General features: G+C 41.4%; 1 long non-coding RNA gene across 1 annotated transcript; it reads right to left on the reverse strand.

Moving 5' to 3' along the window:
- Window positions 1-103: 103 nt before the first annotated feature.
- Window positions 104-3,285, reverse strand: LOC120727946. Its single transcript, XR_005694612.1, has 2 exons — window positions 2,841-3,285; window positions 104-1,718 (listed from the first exon to the last, which is right to left on the reverse strand). It is a non-coding gene; the product is annotated as an uncharacterized LOC120727946 (long non-coding RNA).
- Window positions 3,286-18,984: the final 15,699 nt, after the last annotated feature.

Below are 18,984 nucleotides of genomic sequence, written 5' to 3' on the forward strand. Positions count from 1 at the left end.
AAGCATTTGGTTCATTTCAAAGAAACTCACACGGTGACCAAGTAAAGTAACCGTAGTAAAGGAGACAACATCCGTGATGGTGGGATTATTTGAAAGATTTGCTTTAGTCACGTCACCAAATGCAGTTGAACCACCCGTGGATCCATGTTTGACCATTCTACCACTCTGAGCTCTGCTTTTTAATCATTTTATTATTATCATCATTCATTTATTCATTCTTTGGAGGGGGCTATTTCCTAATGCCGCCCTAATAAGCTGATGTTCAAGGGGAAATATAACAGAAACTCTTTCAGTGTTATTCATTAATAAATTAACAGATAAACTGTGAAGAAGAAAAAAACTGAGATTTAAAGGAGAGAGTGAGAAACTTGATCATCCATCCTCATAATACATGTTTATCAGTATCTGCTGTGACCATACTGCAGTAATAACTACAAGTCTACATTTCTGTGACTGTTGATCAATCACAGCAGGAATCTGAGCTCATCTCTGCACACAGAGCAGCTTCAGCTCTGGGATAAACTGCTCGCTTCACGTCCTTCTCAGCTCACAGACACTCATCCTGATATTTTCCTTTAACATTTGATGGTATAATTCATCTGAGTTTACACTTTATCTGCATGAATACAGAAAAACAGACCCAAACACCAGAAACCATCAGTTTCACCATGTAGAATATATTGTTGTTTCCTTGCTTTTAATTCAGAGAAAAACTCTGATTTGGATTTTCTCTGTTCTCTTTGCCACAGCCCATCCCAGCAGCAGCTGAAGCAGCTGACTGTCACAACACTGAATAACACTTTAGGAGGAATTTCAGAGGTCAGTAAAGCTCCAGTTTCAACATCAGTTAATTAATCATAGTTCATCATAAATGTGAACCTGGCTGGCACACATGTTAATGTTAGCCATTTAAATATTAGCAGTTAGCTGAGGCCACAAGAAGAAGAGGCCCTAGAAGAACAATGGATGATAAGATTAGATTTTCAAGACTAGGCAGAGACGTGTTTTCCTTTACTGTCTCTTACAGAGGAGGGAGCAGATACCAGACGAGGTCACGGAGGTACGGGGAGGATTCGCAGCAGACAGCAAGACTGCCACGTCCATGCGAGAGAGCGATGGCTACGATAATCTCTGTTTTTGTCTCCCTATATAATGTTGTACAGCCCATGTGAGGGTTATCCTCTCTGTGAACCAGATGCTTGATTTCACACAGAGGTCCACCAACTGAATTTGATCAGTTATGGAACGATTGACCTCGACAGGCTCCTTCACTCGCTGCTTTTAAACCTCCTTTAAAACACACTTTTACTCCCTGACCTTTGACCCAGTGTGACGTGTTGACTCACTACCTCAGACAGCTTAAAAATAGTGTTTTTGTTTTTTGGTGCTGCCTAAAAGAACCGTGAAATATCTGTCCTATATACAGTTATGTTCATATATTTTTGTGCTACATCAGGAAACTCAAAAACATAGTTTGTAATATTTTAATCCTTATTTTTAAAACTGTTTTTGTCATTTTTCTTCTCCCATTGCATCAAAAATCATTATTTACACTGAATAAATGAGTCAGCAGCTCTCTTACATTGTTGCTGCAGGTTCATTACTGAACAATGGAGGGTTTTCTTTGGACCGGTCACTCCTCACAGACACACAGCTGGATGCTGCAGATCCTGCTCCATCCTCTTCCTCCATCTTCTTGATGTCAGGGTGGAGTTAGTCTGAGAGGCAAACACACACACTCAGAGGTGCTGTTGTACTGGAAGCATCACACTGACGGGTTTCTAAAGTTCTCATTGATCATTTCATGGAGTTTCTGTGGTAAACACTGTCCTGTGACGTATGTGTTATGGTGAGGGTCATGAGGGCTAACCAGCCCCACTCCTTACTCCTCATATTTCAGCCTGAAGCACAATAACAGCCTAAACCTAACCAGGAGGCTGTAACCTCAAAGGGACTTCATGGTTAGAAATAAAGGTTCAATGAAATGAAGCAGATCATAAAAACATGAGTTCCAACTTTAAAAGAAGCATCCACACGATGACGGCACAGCAGAGGAGCACTTTCTCTAACACACTGATTCAGTTCCACTGACACAAGGACACACACAGGAAGGCACACACACACAAGCCTTTATAAGAAACAACACAATCATCTGCGCTTGACTTGTCAATCCAAGTCCTTAGCCCATGAGCCCGCGGTATCAGACCACAGATATTCCCTTACTTTGAAAAAATAAAGACAGTTTTCAGAACAGACCTGATGTTTATGCTACAGCCTGTTTACCAATATAATCAATATCAGATATCAGAGCAACAGAAACCTCGGTGATCAGGACGCTGGGACTGAGAACAGGAAGTGGCTCAAACGTCACAGGTTCATAACGTCACCCTGAACTCCACTCACGGAGTTTCTGTCGCCATTGTAGTTTTTAAAGTCCCGTGATAAAGGCGGGTCTTTCTGTGAATCCGCACGCTCATTGGCTAATAGCTCGAGATTGACACATCGTTATCCAATGAGCGTGCGGGAACTTCCGACATAAAGTTGTTTCCTTTGAAAAACCAAAGTCTGATTATTTTTGCCTCCACTGACGGAGCCTGTTGTTCCCGCCACAGAGACACAGTAATGTCAGAGCGGTGTTAACACTCACCCTGCCTCAGCACAGCTCTCACTCTCCTCCTGCTCTCTCACACTAAACGGAGGCTCAGCTAAACTCACTTCCTCTCTACTTACAGGAAACCAGCGCTCAGAGGAGCCGACCGGCCTCACATTTCACCCACAGACACGAACAGCGTGGAATTATTTTATGTCATAAGAAGAAACATATTCATGTTAACACTCACCTGCCTCAGCTCCACCTTCCTCCTCCTGCTGCTCTGAACGGAGGCTCAATACTTTCACTTTCACTGCTGCTCCCTAAACACAGAGGATGCTGGGACTTGTAGTTGTTTCCTTCCGGTGCGGTCTTCCTCTTTGTTTGTGTTTGTGTTCAAGTTATTTCGATCATGTAAACATCAACAGAACACGTGAAGCCACACAGAGTTTGTATGTCGAGGTGGGTAGGAGGGTTTGAGGGTTTGGGGAGGGGTCAGAGGGAAGAGGTCTCGCCAGTTGCAGGATCTCTAACATTAGAATGTAAAAATGTGTCTCATATAGGTGTTATTTTGGTACTTTACACGTCACACAGTTTCAACAACTCCTTATATGGTACAAGTTCCTCTTTTCTGTCTGGCTTCCTGTATTTATTAATATGCTTGTATATTTCTACACTAACTTCCTGTTTTTCAGTCTGGCTGAGCACTTAGTTTGTGAGTCAAAAGTGGCCTTGCTTTACAAACCTTCATTATTAAAGTACATAAAACAATATAATCAGAAAATAAGCACTAAGAATATATTAATTACATGGCAGTTCTTCCCTTTTCGTGTTTTCCTAATTTATCCCATTAAGTTTACTTGCATGTTAAAAGGCTAAAATATAACAAAAGAGATTATGCTAAACAAAATGAAACCTTTCAATTGCCCAACCCTATCTGTCCCCTCAACGGGTTGTATGTTTTCAATGTTTCCTTATTATTCCGTCATAATTACTTCTATCCACAACAAATAAATCAAGCTCTAAGACAGCACCTGTGAAATGTCCTAAATCTACTTCCTACACCCCCTTTTTTACCCAGAATCCCAATTTAAACCCACTTCTGACTTCCCTCAGTGCTCACTGTAAACTCCAAACAGGTACAATTAGCTTTTCTGGTAAAAGGTCCTAGATTATTTTGTCAATCTTTGGAAACATCCTCTATAGAGTTTCATTTTTAAAACTTAGTCCTGGTTTCTTCACCCGCTTTAACAGGTTGAGCATATCCGGCCTGAACACTGTGTTTGGGCAATTTACATAACATAGAAATCCTACAACTGTTCCTAAAGTCCCTCTCATTACTCTTCATTACTTTTATGCTCACATTTAACCTGTGTCTAACGAGCTTTTAATCTCCTAAACAACACATTTTCTGGAACTATGGTTCTCTGTGCTCTGTGCTTCTTTTCTGGGTTCCCCTTTCTCTGGTTGGTTCCGTTCGGTCTGGGGCTTCCAGGATTCTCGCCACCAATGTGGTCGCTGTGGTCCTGAAATCTTCTCCTGTAAAGAGAAGATTTCAGGACCTATTCTAAAAATCCTATTCTAAAAATCCTTCTATCCTTTATATTAACTTTACTTAATCTTTACTTAATCTTAATTTACTTAATCTCAATGTTCCTTATGTGTGTGAGCAACACTTTTAATTTTATTAAACACACCCAGGGTCAGATATACACCATCACCATATCAGCATAAAAACAGACAGAGACGTTCCTCTTTCTGTCACATTCTTCCATACATGGCAATTTGTTTCACCTTCCAGATGATTCCTGGGGACTTACAATTTCTTGACTCTTCTTCTGTCACTTGTTACTAGGCAGCTCAAATGCAGTTAGAAGCTAAATGAATTCCAGGCCCTCGGCCTGGCCTATGTTTAAATCATTTGTGTTTGTAAGCGTGTATGCGGTTTAACCTTCTGCTGCTCCAAGTCACTTACACAATAGATCGTCGGGACATCGTGCCAAACGAAGCTTAAGACCTTGAATAGACTGAGCATCAACTCTTTCATGAGCACAATATGCAATGTGTGTATACAATGATTATAGCTGCACCTTTAATAAAAGTTTTAGTCTAATGCCAGTAGCTTTAATAAACATTTTAATGTAATGTTAATGATGAAGGCTATATTGTAGCACTAAAGTATTTTCTTTATTCCCACATTCCCTCTCTTGACCTTTCAAAAAGAAAGGTCACCACACTTCGTGTTGTGTCACTCCTCGGCCCAGTCGGCCACTTCTAAGTCCATCAATGGCATCATGGCCACTGGAACCACCGTTCCAGGGTCCACTGCCCTCGTTATTACCTTTTCCAGCAGTCCTGTGGCACAAGGAATGAGACAACAACCGCAGGTGACCAGTATCGCTAAAAAGTGGCAGTAGAAAACATTGCAGACATGAAAAACCCCTTCCATTTCCCAAACACTGAGGTCATCCAGCTGTCCAGCGGATTGTCAATTCCCGAGTGCTCATGCATGGTTTTAGACAGAGTTTTCAGCCCCTCCAGAGCTCGGGTTACTGAGCCATCTGGAGCAGTGTTGTTGGGGATAAAGGTAGAACACACTGCTCAAAACATGGCACCACACGCCCCCTTTCTTTCACGCCAACAACATGTCTAAGGCCATTCGATTTTGCACTCCCATCAGTGAGGTCGAACCCAACTGTTCTGTGAACCCCTCCATGGCATCTCTGGTCAGGTTAGAGAGGCTCAGCACATTATAATGGACATAGTTTATGCGATCAACATTCTTATTTGGAGTTATCCATATGAACATACGTTCAAATCCTGAAGCTAGTTGGTCCACTAGTTTATACTCATCTGGAACTCCCCTGGGCACTCCTATTGAGTCAATCCAGGTAGGCGAGTTCATTCTAGGGTCATAAGCATGTATCCCCTGTGTCCCTCTCTTTGCCAAAATGTGTCTCTTACGTCTGGCTGCCAATGTGCGTGTGTTGCGTTGTCGTATGGCTTTTACTTTGTTCCCGATTAGCATGAGTGGAGCTCCGAGTCGCACCATTGCGCATGTCCCTTCACTTCCCATATGGGCACAAACCAAAAGGGTGTTACGTCCACAATAATAATAGAGCCCACTTCTTGCCCATGTTCCAATTAAAGTGTTCGTTTGGCTTACTTTGTTTGTGGTTCTCCCCGTGACTGTGACAGAGCACCAACTTGGGTCAATCTCTCCCAACTTGTACTTTACTGTATCCATTGAGAATTTAAAGCATGTGTAGTTGTTTCGTTTGGGCATGAATGGTCCTACTTGTGTTTGCTTGTGAATTAGGGGAAATGAGCTGGACAAGATAGTGCAGTTGCCAGTGCTCACCGCTTCTCTAGTCAACCGCAACATGCAGTCATAGCCCCACTTGTCCTCTGGATACAGTGGTGCGGGCTCCGTGAACAAACGTGGTCTAGCTGAAGCACAGGCAACACAATCAGATACATGTTGTTCTTTAGCATTTTGAGCCACCCAGTCCAGCCAGAGGTTACTGTCACTGAAGCCGGTGGCACGCTCAATCAGGTCCTCAGTCCTAGTGTAATCCACCGTCAGGACTGGCCTCCCGTTTGTTTCCTGCTCCTCTTAATGTAATGGTACATTTTATTTTACTTTATCAGACTTACCCAAAATATATATGCTTTCGTTACTTTGCTCCTGTCTCCCTCCAGTACCAGCTGTTTTAATAATTTACTGTTTAAAAGGGAAAATACCTTGGTCACTTGGACAAGTCTTTGTAATTATTTTCCTCTATCAAATTTAATTGACTTCTACAGTGGCCTGCTTTTGTTAATGGTAACATGAGTAACATCCAACATTTTCTCCCCTTTAGCATCTGGTATTTCCCCCACTATATAATGTACTACCATAATCTACACCCAGTCAATAAAACAGAATTTTCTCAAAGCAAACATCAGCAACCCAAAATCAGCAGCCCCAGAATTAAGACTTCCGCTCCTCCTGCTCATGGCAAAAGCAAAGCAAAGCAAAGCAAAGCATCCCCTTTCTCTTGCCAGCGTGGTGAATTGTTTGTCAGCATTTATTCATCCCACTCTTGGTCCAGTCTTTATCTCAGTGTCCAGTCAGTCCAACCTTTAGTCCACATCGTCAGTCCAGTCACAGTCCAGTCACACGCATTCACACCAGATATTGCTGATAGTGGAGACTCCTGCGCAAATAATCAGATTCTCCACCCTCAGCAACATGAGCTCATTCATTTGTTTTACTTTGTTTTGTTTTTTGTTTTTTAGGGAAAGAGTTCTTTATGCTCTTGGACTGGATTGACTCGCTGCAATCATTTTAGACAGGGACTTACAACCTGATCAGGTCCCCACAGGTCAGCTTTTCCTCAGCCAGTTGTAATCTGGAAAAGCTCACCTTATATTTGTTCTCCCGAAAATTTTTACAGCGCTGTTAATTCAATCTTTCAGGCCTGCTTAGAACAAAACTGAGAAAAAGAGAGCTGATTATTAGCTCATCAGAGCACAAAACATCATCACCTGACAGGTTTTCTCTAAGTGCACTGTTACCATTTTAAAGGGCCCAGTTCTAACCATGTCCATGTTTAATAAAACTCCCTCTATTAAAATAAGAAAACAACCCAAACCTAACCGACAGAATCAACCCATCACTAAAACAACAACCCCAAAAATCTCAATCACAGAAAAGTTTTGCCTCAAGTTCTTCAGCGTCCTGACAGTCTGAGGTCAACTGACATAGTCTCACCTGCTCAATACACAGAAAATCTTGTTAAAAGCTGCACAGTTTTGCAGACCATTGATATTCTCATTAAGCCCTTTCTAAAGACGTTATAACCATCTATCATCACTAAATTCTAAATTTCTTTTCCAAATCTGGACGACTGCACTTAGTCATAGACCTGACCACTTTATTTAATTATCCTGTCTGTTACCAAGCCTTTCTTCTCACACAGTCACAGTGTCTGTTTCAGTGCAAGCTTCACTCATCCAGTCAGACAGGAAACTCAAGTTCTCCTTTTTCTTTTCCTGTCCCCAGTCATTCAACTCATTTGCATACTGAGTCATATCTCAAGAAGTTGCCGTGACAAGACAAATGCATATTTAAACATCACCACATTATTGAATTATTTTTATTTTCTTTCTACAGTAATCACTTGATTTGATCAATCTGTACAGGAGCACTTCTAATTCACTATTCTAAAAACTACTTTAAGCTTTAATCACTTTTTCCTTTTCACAAGAATCACTCTATTGTCATGGAACTTCCCTGAGTTATTCCTCTGCTTCAGGGTTTAAGTGTGTTACATTCACACTATTTTAACACTGATGAAAGATAACAAGCTGATTTTCATTGCATGTGTGTTATTAGTCAGGTTTAATCGATGTCTGTGCAGTGGAGCTGCAGATCCACCAGGGCATGTTCTCAAAGCTGCCTTTCCTACACATTTCTCTGCTATAATTGGATCATTTTTAACTACTTTGCTATGAGTCCAATGGTCTTTGTATCACTTTTTCTTCACACTAAGTGACTTGGACAAGATGATAAACAGACTCACATGCTGAAGATGCTGTCTAATCTTCATGAGCTCTCTTGTATTTGTAAGTGTTAGTAAGGTTAATACATTTTCTGTTTGTGTGTGTGATTTTGTGTATGTTTCTTTTTGCAGTGTTTAAGACTCCTTCACAATTTTCCCACTTAAGCAGTCAGTTTTCTTTTCCCCAGGTTTGCTAACCCAAATTTAGATTTCCCACATTAAATAACAGCGTTCCTCTGTGTTCTCACCTACTCCTCTCACTCTGTTGTTCTCTCCCACTTCAACAGTCCAATACCAGGAAGTTCTCTTTCAGCTTTGTCCTGCATTCTCCACTGTCTCTCTTTAACTGCCATGTTATTGCTCTTTGGAGCTGCATTCCTCGTCTTCAGTTAGGAGTGAAAGCTCGCTTGTCAGGTTTAGTGACACATGGCGCTGTAAACAATTCAACCAGAAACTTGGCCTGAACGTTTCCAGTGATGTTAAACTATAACTTTCTTCCGACTGTTGCATGTGGGAAATTGATCCAGGTCTGCTTTTCACCTAAAAGTGACAAAACTAAGACATTTTTCATTATTATCATCACTGCTTAAACAACACACCTCTCTCTCTCCGGCCAGAAACTCCAATTTATGTCATGTATTCACATTCATGAGTGTAAGCGTGTCTTTGTTGCGTGTATGTTGTGTATTCATATTAATATTGAGTGTAAGCTGGTCTTCGTTGCCTCGATGTGTTTTTATAATCAGGTTTAATTCATGTATCCACTACAGAAGGCCTAAATACCGTGGCTATACATTTATAGCCCATAATTCTTCGGGTTTCGACAGCTATATTCTCCTGGAATACCTCGTTAAACAGGGTATTGCTCCGGGTGTAACAATGAGAGGGAGTCGTGTCGTTCTAATGTATGACAAACCCTATGATCAGAGATGGATGGACTCATTTAGCTCTATGCCCATGCGTTTGGCCAAAACACCTTCTGCCTTGGGATTCGAGGACCTTGAAAAAGGCTTCTTTCCACACACATTTAACACAAGGGCTGACGAATTCTATGTAGGTCCTTATCCTGCCCCGTCTTTTTACAGGTATGAAAAAATGTCTGAATTTGAAAAGGAGAAATTTATGGCGTGGTACAAGCCTGCCTGCGAGAAACCATTTGATGTACAGGCTGAAATGCGTAAGTACTGCATTAATGATGTCGAAGTGTTGAGAATGGCTTGTAAAATATACCGCGAGACCTTGATGGAGTGCACGCAGATTGATCCATTTTCACACGCCACCCTGGCATCATACTGCATGGGGATTTTCAAAACCTTGTTTCTTCCAAAAGACACCCTGGCACTGACTCATCACGGTGCGTATGTTGATCAGAATAAGACATTTTCAGACGTGTCTCTTGAATGGCTTCAATACGAAACAAAACATTGTTATCAAGCATGCTCTCAGAGGCGGCGAACAAAAAGTAGGACCTTATTTTGTGGATGGATTTGATGCTTCCAGCAGAAGTGCATATGAATTCGTTGGGTGTTTCTATCACGGTTGTCTCCGCTCCTACCCGGAGAGTGATGTTAACCCTGCCGCCAAGCTGTCATATGGCAAGTTGTGTCATGCAAGTTGTGAGAAGGTGAATGCTCTAAGAATGCATTATGGTCTTAATGTCGTGGTCATGTGGGGGTGTGATCGGTCATCATTAAAGTCGACTGATCAGTCAGTCAAGGACTTTATGCACAAATACAAAAGCCTGAGCCTCTGGACCCTAGAGACGCGTTGTTTGGGGGGAGGACTAATGCGATGAAACTGTACCACAAGGTTGATGATGGTGGAGATGAAAAGATCAGATACTATGATTTTACAAGTCTTTACCCCACTGTTCAGTGCACGAAGAATTATCCAATAGGTCACCCTCAGATCATATCCAATCATTTTGACAGCTGAAAATTATTTCGGGTTTGTTAAGTGCACTGTGCTTCCTCCAAGGGGTCTATTTCATCCTGTTCTGCCCTACAAGTGCCACAATAAGCTGATGTTTCCTCTCTGCAGAACGTGTGCTGAAGAGCAGCGCCAGCACAGTGATTGTGTGCATGCTGAGAGTGAGAGGCAGCTGTCAGGTTTCCTTTGAGCTTGAAAAGGCTATTGAAAAAGGGTATCAGATTGTCTGCATCACTGACGTTTGGCACCTCCCTAATAAGACTGACACACTGTTTAAGCCGTATGTCAAAACATTTTTGAAATTCAAGCAGCAGGCATCTGAATACCCGAAAAATGTCAAAACAGCTGAGGAGCAGCAGAAGTTTGTTCAAGACTATTGTGAGAGAGAAGGCATCAGACTTGACCCTGCTAAGATTTGTGTAAACAAAGCAATCAGAAGTTGTAATAAACTGCTTCTGAACTCTCTCTGGGGGTGATTCTGCATGCGAACAAATATGCCATCTTGTGAGCTGATTACAGACCCTGCCAGATTCAAACAGCTGATGTTCAGTGACCATTATGACAGACGCCAGTTTTGTTTCATCTCTGATGATTTTGCAGTGGTTCAGTGGTGTCACGCTGATGGTAGAGGGTCGCGGGTGAAGGATGTGAATGTCTTTGTCGGTGCTATGACTACGGCCTATGCGAGGCTCACTCTGTATGACTTGTTACACAAGCTGCAGGAACGCATTCTTTACTGCGACACAGATTCAGTTATCTTCCCCTCTCATCCCGGGGAGTGGGTACCCCCTTTAGGACCATACCTCGGTGAGCTGACTGATGAGCTCAATGATGGCGGGTCTGGAGAGGATGATCACATTACTGAGTTTGTCTCTGGAGGTCCAAAATGCTATGCTTATTACACAAAACAGGGCAAGACTCAGGTTAAGTGTAAAGGTGTAACACTCAATGATGTTAATTCTAAAGTTGTTACCCACGAATCGTTGAAAGGCTTAGTCAAGGCATTTGTGGCCAACAGGGCTGCGCGTTTAGTGGCAGAGTCTGACACCATCAAACGCAATAAGAAGAGGTTTCATCTCAGGAATGAAATAGTTGTAAGAAAAGTTCAGGTGGTCTATAACAAGAGAAGGGTGCTGCCTGACTATACAACACTCCCTTATGGATACTGATCAGGATCAAGCCTTTGATGGGAGGCTCCAGCACCCTTTAGTTTAGTTATTAGCGGGCCGAGTAATTGTGGAAAGACTTTCTTTGTCAAAAGCATCATTGAAAAAGCATCCACTATTATTTCAGCCAAAATTGACAATATTGTTTACATCTACTCCTGCTGGCAGCCTTTATACAATCAACTTCTTCAGATAAGAAAAATCACCTTTGTGAATGGTACACCGGAGTCTCTGAGTGACGATGTCCTTTTACCTCCGGATAAGAACAACTTGCTCATTATTGACGATGTGATGAATACTGCGTCTGACAGCATAGAAGTTCAAAATGTGTTCACACAATACGTTCATCATAGGAACTTGAGCTGCATGTGTTTAGTTCAGAATTTGTTTATGCAACAATTTCGTTCAACACTAATTATTTAACTCTGTTTAACAACCCGAGAGATAAATATCAAATTTCAGTTTTAGGTAGACAGATGTTTCCAGGTAATACAAAATACTTCTTAGAAGCTTTTAATGATGCCACATCCACCCCATACGGGTATCTTCTAATCGATTATAAATCTAAGACGCCTGACTATTTAAGACTCAGAACCAATTTGTTGTCAGATCGTCAAGTTGTTTATATCCCCAAAAAACGGCTAAAGCGGTAAAAAGGATGTCGTATTCACGGATGCAGAGAAACATTGCACTGTTGGAGTTGTTGTATAAATCCCCACCCAGCGTACGGAGGAATATTATTTGTAATGCGAGCATGGATTTTATTAATGCTCTGTGTGAGATATCGCTCAATGTTTTGAAAGGTGTTATCCCGCTGAGTGATCAACAGTACAGACAACTAAAAAAGAAAAAAAGTAATCAGACTGGTTGCAGACAAAAAGGTCAAAATTTTGAAAAAGAGAAGATCCATCAACCAATCTGGAGGATTCTTGCTACCATTATTAGGGGCTGCCATACCCTTCATCACCAGTCTCATAGCAAACAGGTGAAAATGGAGCACACACAGAAAATGTTTTTGGTCCTGCAGCATCAGTTGGACATGTTAAACCATCAGCAGCAACAACATACAGGCTCCGTCAGACATGTAGAGCAAAACGAGCGAGACAAAGCTATGGTTGAAGTGCTGCAGCTGCAGATTTGGATGTGTATGAGAGGCTAAAAAGTATTCTGCCATTCTTCAGAGATACTGTTCACCTGTGAAACAAGGCATGAGTGAAAAAAATGTGCTAACACTATCTTTGCCTTCTGAAACCGGTCAGGATGCATCTGACCGCCAAAGCAATGTTGGTGGCGACAGACAAAAAGACATGTTTGGGATGAGATTTTGTCCTATATGGCAAAAAGGAGCAGAAAGAATGCAGAGCTTATTTTAACAGCGCTCACTCGTGCGTCGGGAGTTTCTTGGAATGATAGGGGTGAGATTATTATTGACAACCAGAGAATCAGAGGTTCGCATCTCTATGATTTGATCAAAAGTGCAACAGCAACACGTAGAGCAACAGATGTTTCATGGCCTGCAGGGTGGTCGACATTTTTAAAAACACTCGCCCGCTTAAATGTTCCTCTGTCTGCTTTTCCTAATGCTGAGGTGAGCAGGACTATTAGCCAATATAAAGGCGACACTGGCGACCCAAGTGTTGAAACAAATGGTTTGCACAAGAAGCGGTCACTGAGTGATCAAAGCTTATTTACCACACATAAAAAATCAAGGCAGAGTAGAAGCGGGTGGATCGATTTTTAATGAATTTTAAAATTATGTTTGTTTTTCTTATTCTTGAAAAAAAGATCATTTAGCCTCGCATTTGTTTCCCTTTTTATATACTACTACTTATGTGCTTTTTTCTTATTTATGTCTATATTGTTTTGTTAAACAGATGACAGTTTTACCCTTTTTACTACTTTTTGAACTCTATGCTGATGTTTAAAGATTTTATTATTACTAAATAATGTTTTTAACAATTAGGTGAAAATAAATACCAGATGAAACGATATTCTCTTCTGTTATCTTTTATTATTTGTTACTTGAATCAGTATCCGCGCTGCACACAATCAAAGTTATTTTCAAAACATGCAGAAACAGGTCTTATTTTGTTAACAAAATGACAAACCATTGCATCGTTACAAACAAGGTTATCACTGTACATATTAATTAGTCTTGAATAAGACGCTCCTTTTTGGACATGATATAGAAAAAGCACACAGTGTTGTCCGCAGGTTACCGAAAAGTCCTTCTGAACCTGTCTCCCAGAATACAATATCCGAGCGGTGTTTTTTAAAAGAAAAAGTTTTATCTCGGGTGAAAACTTATCAGGTGAGTTACCGAAGCTGTCAAAAAAGTGCCCTTGCTTGTCTTTTGTGTTAAAGAACGCCAACCAGTGCTTCCCAGGTAAGTCTGATGGATCTGTATTCACAATGCCCATGCATGGATATCTGATGGGCTTTGTTGGCAGCTGGTCACATGCTAAGACGCCTAGAAGATGAGCCCTGTTACTAATCCTTTTAACAATGCTGGTTAGTTCTATTGTATTCATTTTGAATCTTTAGTAGTCGTCCAGCAGCACTTGTCTCATATTAGATATTTGGATGACTGAATCAAATACAGAGTAACACACCAGGTTCATTGTTCGGGGTAGCGGATTTCTGAAACGGGTTTCCAGCCTCACGCTCCTTGTTTTAAACTAACGATACATTCCCTGAATGTCCTTCATCAGCTTCCAGATTGAAACAGAATAATGTGTAGCCAAAGTCCTCACGTGTTATGGCCAATGGTCTATCCTTTAAATGTCTTCCAGTGGTTTGTATCAGCTGACAAAATTCTCTGGTGTAGTGTTTTCTCTGAAAATTTGGCTGGAATTGTTTGGCCGGATTTGACTGTCCATCAGCGTATAAACACATGAATTCTATATCACAGTTTTAAAATTAAATGGATTACGTGTAAAAGAACCAGGATAAGCTTCGTTATCCACGAAGGCGATGATGACAAACTTAGGCAACCTGCCCATAAATAAATTAGTTGATATTCTTGCCCCAGCAGGTGTGGAGAAGGTCTTTAAAGAAACTCTGTCTACAGCATATTTTGCATTTGCATGATGCAGCGCCTTGCCGTGTGCCAGCCTGAAACTTGGTGAGACACTGATTCTTTTCACAAATAAGCTGGCAGAGACGATTTTAACTTTATACGCGGTGTTAGCTCCAGTCATGAGAGCAAATTCGTCTTTAGAGCGCACAAATTTCAGCGACAGATCGATTCCATTAAGTAATAATTTTTCTTGAAAAAACAGGTCTGTGTGTACTGGAGCAATCAATTCAACAATACTGCTATTCGCTGTATAAGTACCTCTGGTCACCAGACCCTGGCTCTCCCCTTCTATACATGTATCATTCATGTGCGAGGCTGTGTCTGTACAGAATAAAGCGCTGCTGAACTGTGTGTCTAAAGTCTCCTTATTATAATTGATAAGACATTCTATTATGCCTCTGTATGGATACGTGTTGGATGATTGGCTCATCAAGCGATCCCCCAAATTTACATCTACCTGACTAAATAAGGTGCAACCTGGATAATTAACAAGTCCCACTTTTGCATCCCTGCCTAAGTTTGTGCCGTCAGCATCTGTGATTCTTACTCGTGTGTAGATATAGGAATCGTTTAGATCCAGGTAATCCTCTCCGGACGATGAGATTTAAACTCGATTGGACCTCCGTCTGTGATTGCAGAAACTGGCGGAATTTCAATAAAGGTCGTTTTCTCTATGGACGTTTGTGTGTATGGGACAGTAAAAAGATCGAGCTCTGTTTTTAGACATTCTCTGATTGGTTGTGTAACAGAGCCAATTAGAAGATGTCACATGCTGTAGTTTTTGAACGACTGGTTCTGGGTCTTTTCACTCTGCGTGGTTGTCTCCGTTTGGTGGCTTTCCTGGCAGGTTTTGTCGTTTTACGCTTTTTATGCGGCGGCGTATCACGCATGCGTGCAGTGGGAGGGGTCTTAGAAGGTTTGGGTGTATACACATACAAGCTGTTGCCATCCTGTTTAGTAGATGTTGGCTTGGTTATGTTGGATATCACATCAGACACTATGCCTGATGCTGCTGTTTTTAGGTGGGGTTTGACTATGCTGACTCCCTTTTTAAACAACGGTACAGCAATTCTAAACAGGCTGCTGAACAAACCTCCCAGACCTGCGCCACATTGCGTGCTGGTCCCAATATAACCATTCAATTCGCCACCAGCCTGATTTAAATAATATCTTACATATTTTGCTTCATCTGTGTTATAGACAGACATCCTTATTTTTTAAAAAATGGTGTCTTATGGGTCGGAAGTGGAGCTTGAAAAACACCTTCCCGTATAAAAAGGGTATGTGTTGATTTTGGTCGTCTTTCAAATCATTTTCTATGTCATCGATTAAGGATTTAGAGACTGGTGTGAAGTGTGGGCTGTCAAATTGAAGAATGGCTACCCGACGGTCATCGTCTGTTATATTTATTGCTCTTAATAGCTGTGCATGGGCGTCACCCACAAGCTGATAATCAACAATATCTGCATAAATAAAAATGTTCTATTTTCCGCCGTATACGTCTGCAGGATGTGGTGCGTATGTGTTTTTATAATGAAGTACAAACGGGTCTTCTGATTTGAATCCTAAGATTCCTGCCAGTCTCCCTCTAAATGTGAGAACTGTGCCCCTAGGGCCCATAACACTAACATAGTTACTAACTTCACTGTGTAACAAGTGTCATCTGGCAGTTTGTTGCTCTCTGCCAGGTGATTGGCTGAAGAGCTGTGAAAAGGTAGTGGGTGTGTGGGGTGAAGTGAGCGCTCTTCTGTGGAAAAAACCAGAGGCAATTAATTCACTCAGGTGCGAGTGGGTATACCGTCGGTAAGAGACTTTTGCCATTTTTGTTTGGATCGTTTGCTATTGCATGTGCCTATTTTTAATGTGTCATTGGACTTTTTTAGTGTGACCATGAATTTTAATAGAAGAATTGATCAAGCCCTAGATCGACTGCGCGCAGGGAAACTGATCAATATTGTAGGTATATTGAGTGTTTGTTTTAGCTTCATGATTTTGAATGGTTTTATAAAATTGCTATTTTATTGGGTAATATTTTAATTGATAATGTTGTTTGTTTTTCAGCTGTGCTGTCTCTGCTGTCCTTTTTTTCGTTCTTTTGATTGATTTGTAATTTTGTTTTGGTTAGTCCGTCCAGCCGTAAAGGCGATTATTGATTGAGAGTAAGTTGCGTAAGGGCGGACTAACCTCCCTTTTGTTTTTTTGTTTAATTGTTTGTGCCACTTCCCTTTTTCTCCCAGATCACAGGCCATACATAGCACTGATTCCCAGCTGCGCTGAGACCCGAATTGTTTGCAGTGTGTGCCACGATTGCAGTGTCGCTAAGCGGGGTGTGACGGGTTGCAGTGTTGTTATTTTCGCACAGTTTGTGTGGTAAGTCTCATGTGCAGCTGGAATATCAGCAGGATGTGTTGTAAGTCCTGTCTGGAAATGACTGGGAATTATTATGTCTAACTTATGTAATAAATAAACGATCAATTTATTTCTTTGCCCCGTTTACTCATCCCTTGTCCTCGGTTACAACTGTATTGTGTTTTAATGTCGGTGTTAGGTTTTAATGTTTTATTATCTGCGCCACAGATGCATAACGCCCCACAGACAGCTCAATCACGGTTATGGACAATGCTCCATCTTTGACTGGATCATAAATTTCCACTCGCGAATCTGATTGTGGAAAAGACAACCATAGTCTTGGGTATTGAAATTCTATAACACCGACCTCATACGGTTCATTTAAAACAATAGGTTTTGCTAGCTTTGTTCTAAAATTAGATTTCTTATTGCTTGGATAAACATGTGCTGAAGCATTCGAGAAGAGGCTCACATAAAAGCCTGCGTTGTTGTTGTTCGTTTTATCCATTCCTTCCTTCCTTCCTCAGTCTTTGTCTAGTGCAGAATGAAAGTATGCAGAGCTGCGGCGTCTCTGTTAATCACACTTCAATGATGTCTTTTTCAGGGATCCATGATTTCAAATGAGAAGGCCAACCGAGCCATTTGACCAGCGCTAACTTTTTTCGGTCCTCTTTTTTTCTGCCAAGTATTTTCTCTATTTTAAACCTTTTGTTTTTGTCAATAGTCACCTGCTGTATCTCAGGTTCATAAAATACACCTTTCACTGCAGCTCCTGTGAGATCCTCTAGTTTGTATACGGGAGGGTCTCTTCCTAAACGCTCCTTTATGGTAAAGTACTCGTCTGTGTAGGTCTGATGGTAACCCTTTCAGAATATGCCTCGTAGTTTAGATATTCTCTCTGTATCGCCCACATTAAATTTAAAAGTCACCGGTTTTTGGGGTTTCATTTTGTACAGGGTGTTAAAGACTGCTTTCTCATTATCTTTGCACACCTCGGTGGGGGTCATTTTGATAGAGCTGTGATAAGACAGGTTATAGGACTGTACAAGATCTTGGATCACATTAACATATCTTGGCGAGTTAACTGATGTTAAGTATTTCCACATTTTCCCCTTTAAGGTGCGGTTAAAACGCTCTACCACACATGATTTCATTTCACTAAAGGTTGAAAAATGTGTGATGTTATGCTGCTCTGTTAGTTTTTTAAATGTTTATTGTAAAATTCCTTCCCTAAATCTGTTTGGAGTTTTTCAGGCACACGGCCCTCGCTCAGAATATCACCAAAAGCCTCAGCAACAGCCTGTCCTGTCTTGGTTTCAAGGCACCTAACCCATGCATACTTAGAAAACACATCTATGCATGTCAATAAGTATCTAACATTATCATTATCCGCAGAATATTCACGCATGTCAACCAAATCAGCTTGAAACTGTTTGTCAGTCCCGTTAACCAAAACTCTATTTCTGTATCCTTGCATTTCTGTATCCTCTATCCTTGCAGGTTTATGAAGAGTATATGTGTCATCTCCTTTTAAAAACGCTCCACGTCAGGTAATGACGGCTTTAAGCCTGTTGCCTCACTGACAGCGATACGGAGCTTCTTTACACTTCCTAAACCCCCTGGGTGTGCAGGTGTGATAGATTGATTATTTGTTGAAGTTCATAATGGAGTAAAAAGTTGTGGTTAAAAGTTACCCAATATATTATTCAATTTATTTCAAATATGTAAATGTATAAACAAGGGTAAAAGAAGTCCCATTAAGAGACGTAATGTAACACAGGCTAAAATATGTTCAACCGGATAATAATCCTTAATGTGACTACAACCTGTGTAACATGCAATCTGTGATCCACTTGTCGAGCCTGGGGAATAATCCATGTGATTTAGTGATCGTGATTGATTAGTTATGCCTGCCGTTGCCGGAAGAGGGGAGCTCTGGCCACGATGCCTCATTCGCAATGAAGCTGCTGAAAGAGAAGCATCGTGTCTGAGCGTCGTCATTGACTTATCCCCTTTTCAGCCCCTTTTCAGGGTGTAACATTTTGGAGGCACCGCTGGGATGGATGTGATGAGGGCCCGCTGTCCCAGATAGACGCCCCAGTCATCATTCAACCCCTCACATCAAATACCACGGTGGGAGATACAGTGTGCTGGTTTCGACAGTTACGCAGAGGGACCTGCATGCAACCTGAGGTTAACTACTGGTGCCAGGGAAGCTGCACTGACTCTTCTGCAAAGAGGTCTTACATCACACTAATCTTTTCCACAAGCCACAGACTGAAATGGAGTCTTCAGGGCTAGAGGACCTGAAGTTAGAAGTTGCTG

This window comes from Simochromis diagramma, unplaced genomic scaffold, assembly GCF_900408965.1.
Source record: "Simochromis diagramma unplaced genomic scaffold, fSimDia1.1 OVJJ01000310.1, whole genome shotgun sequence".
NCBI lineage: Eukaryota > Metazoa > Chordata > Actinopteri > Cichliformes > Cichlidae > Simochromis > Simochromis diagramma.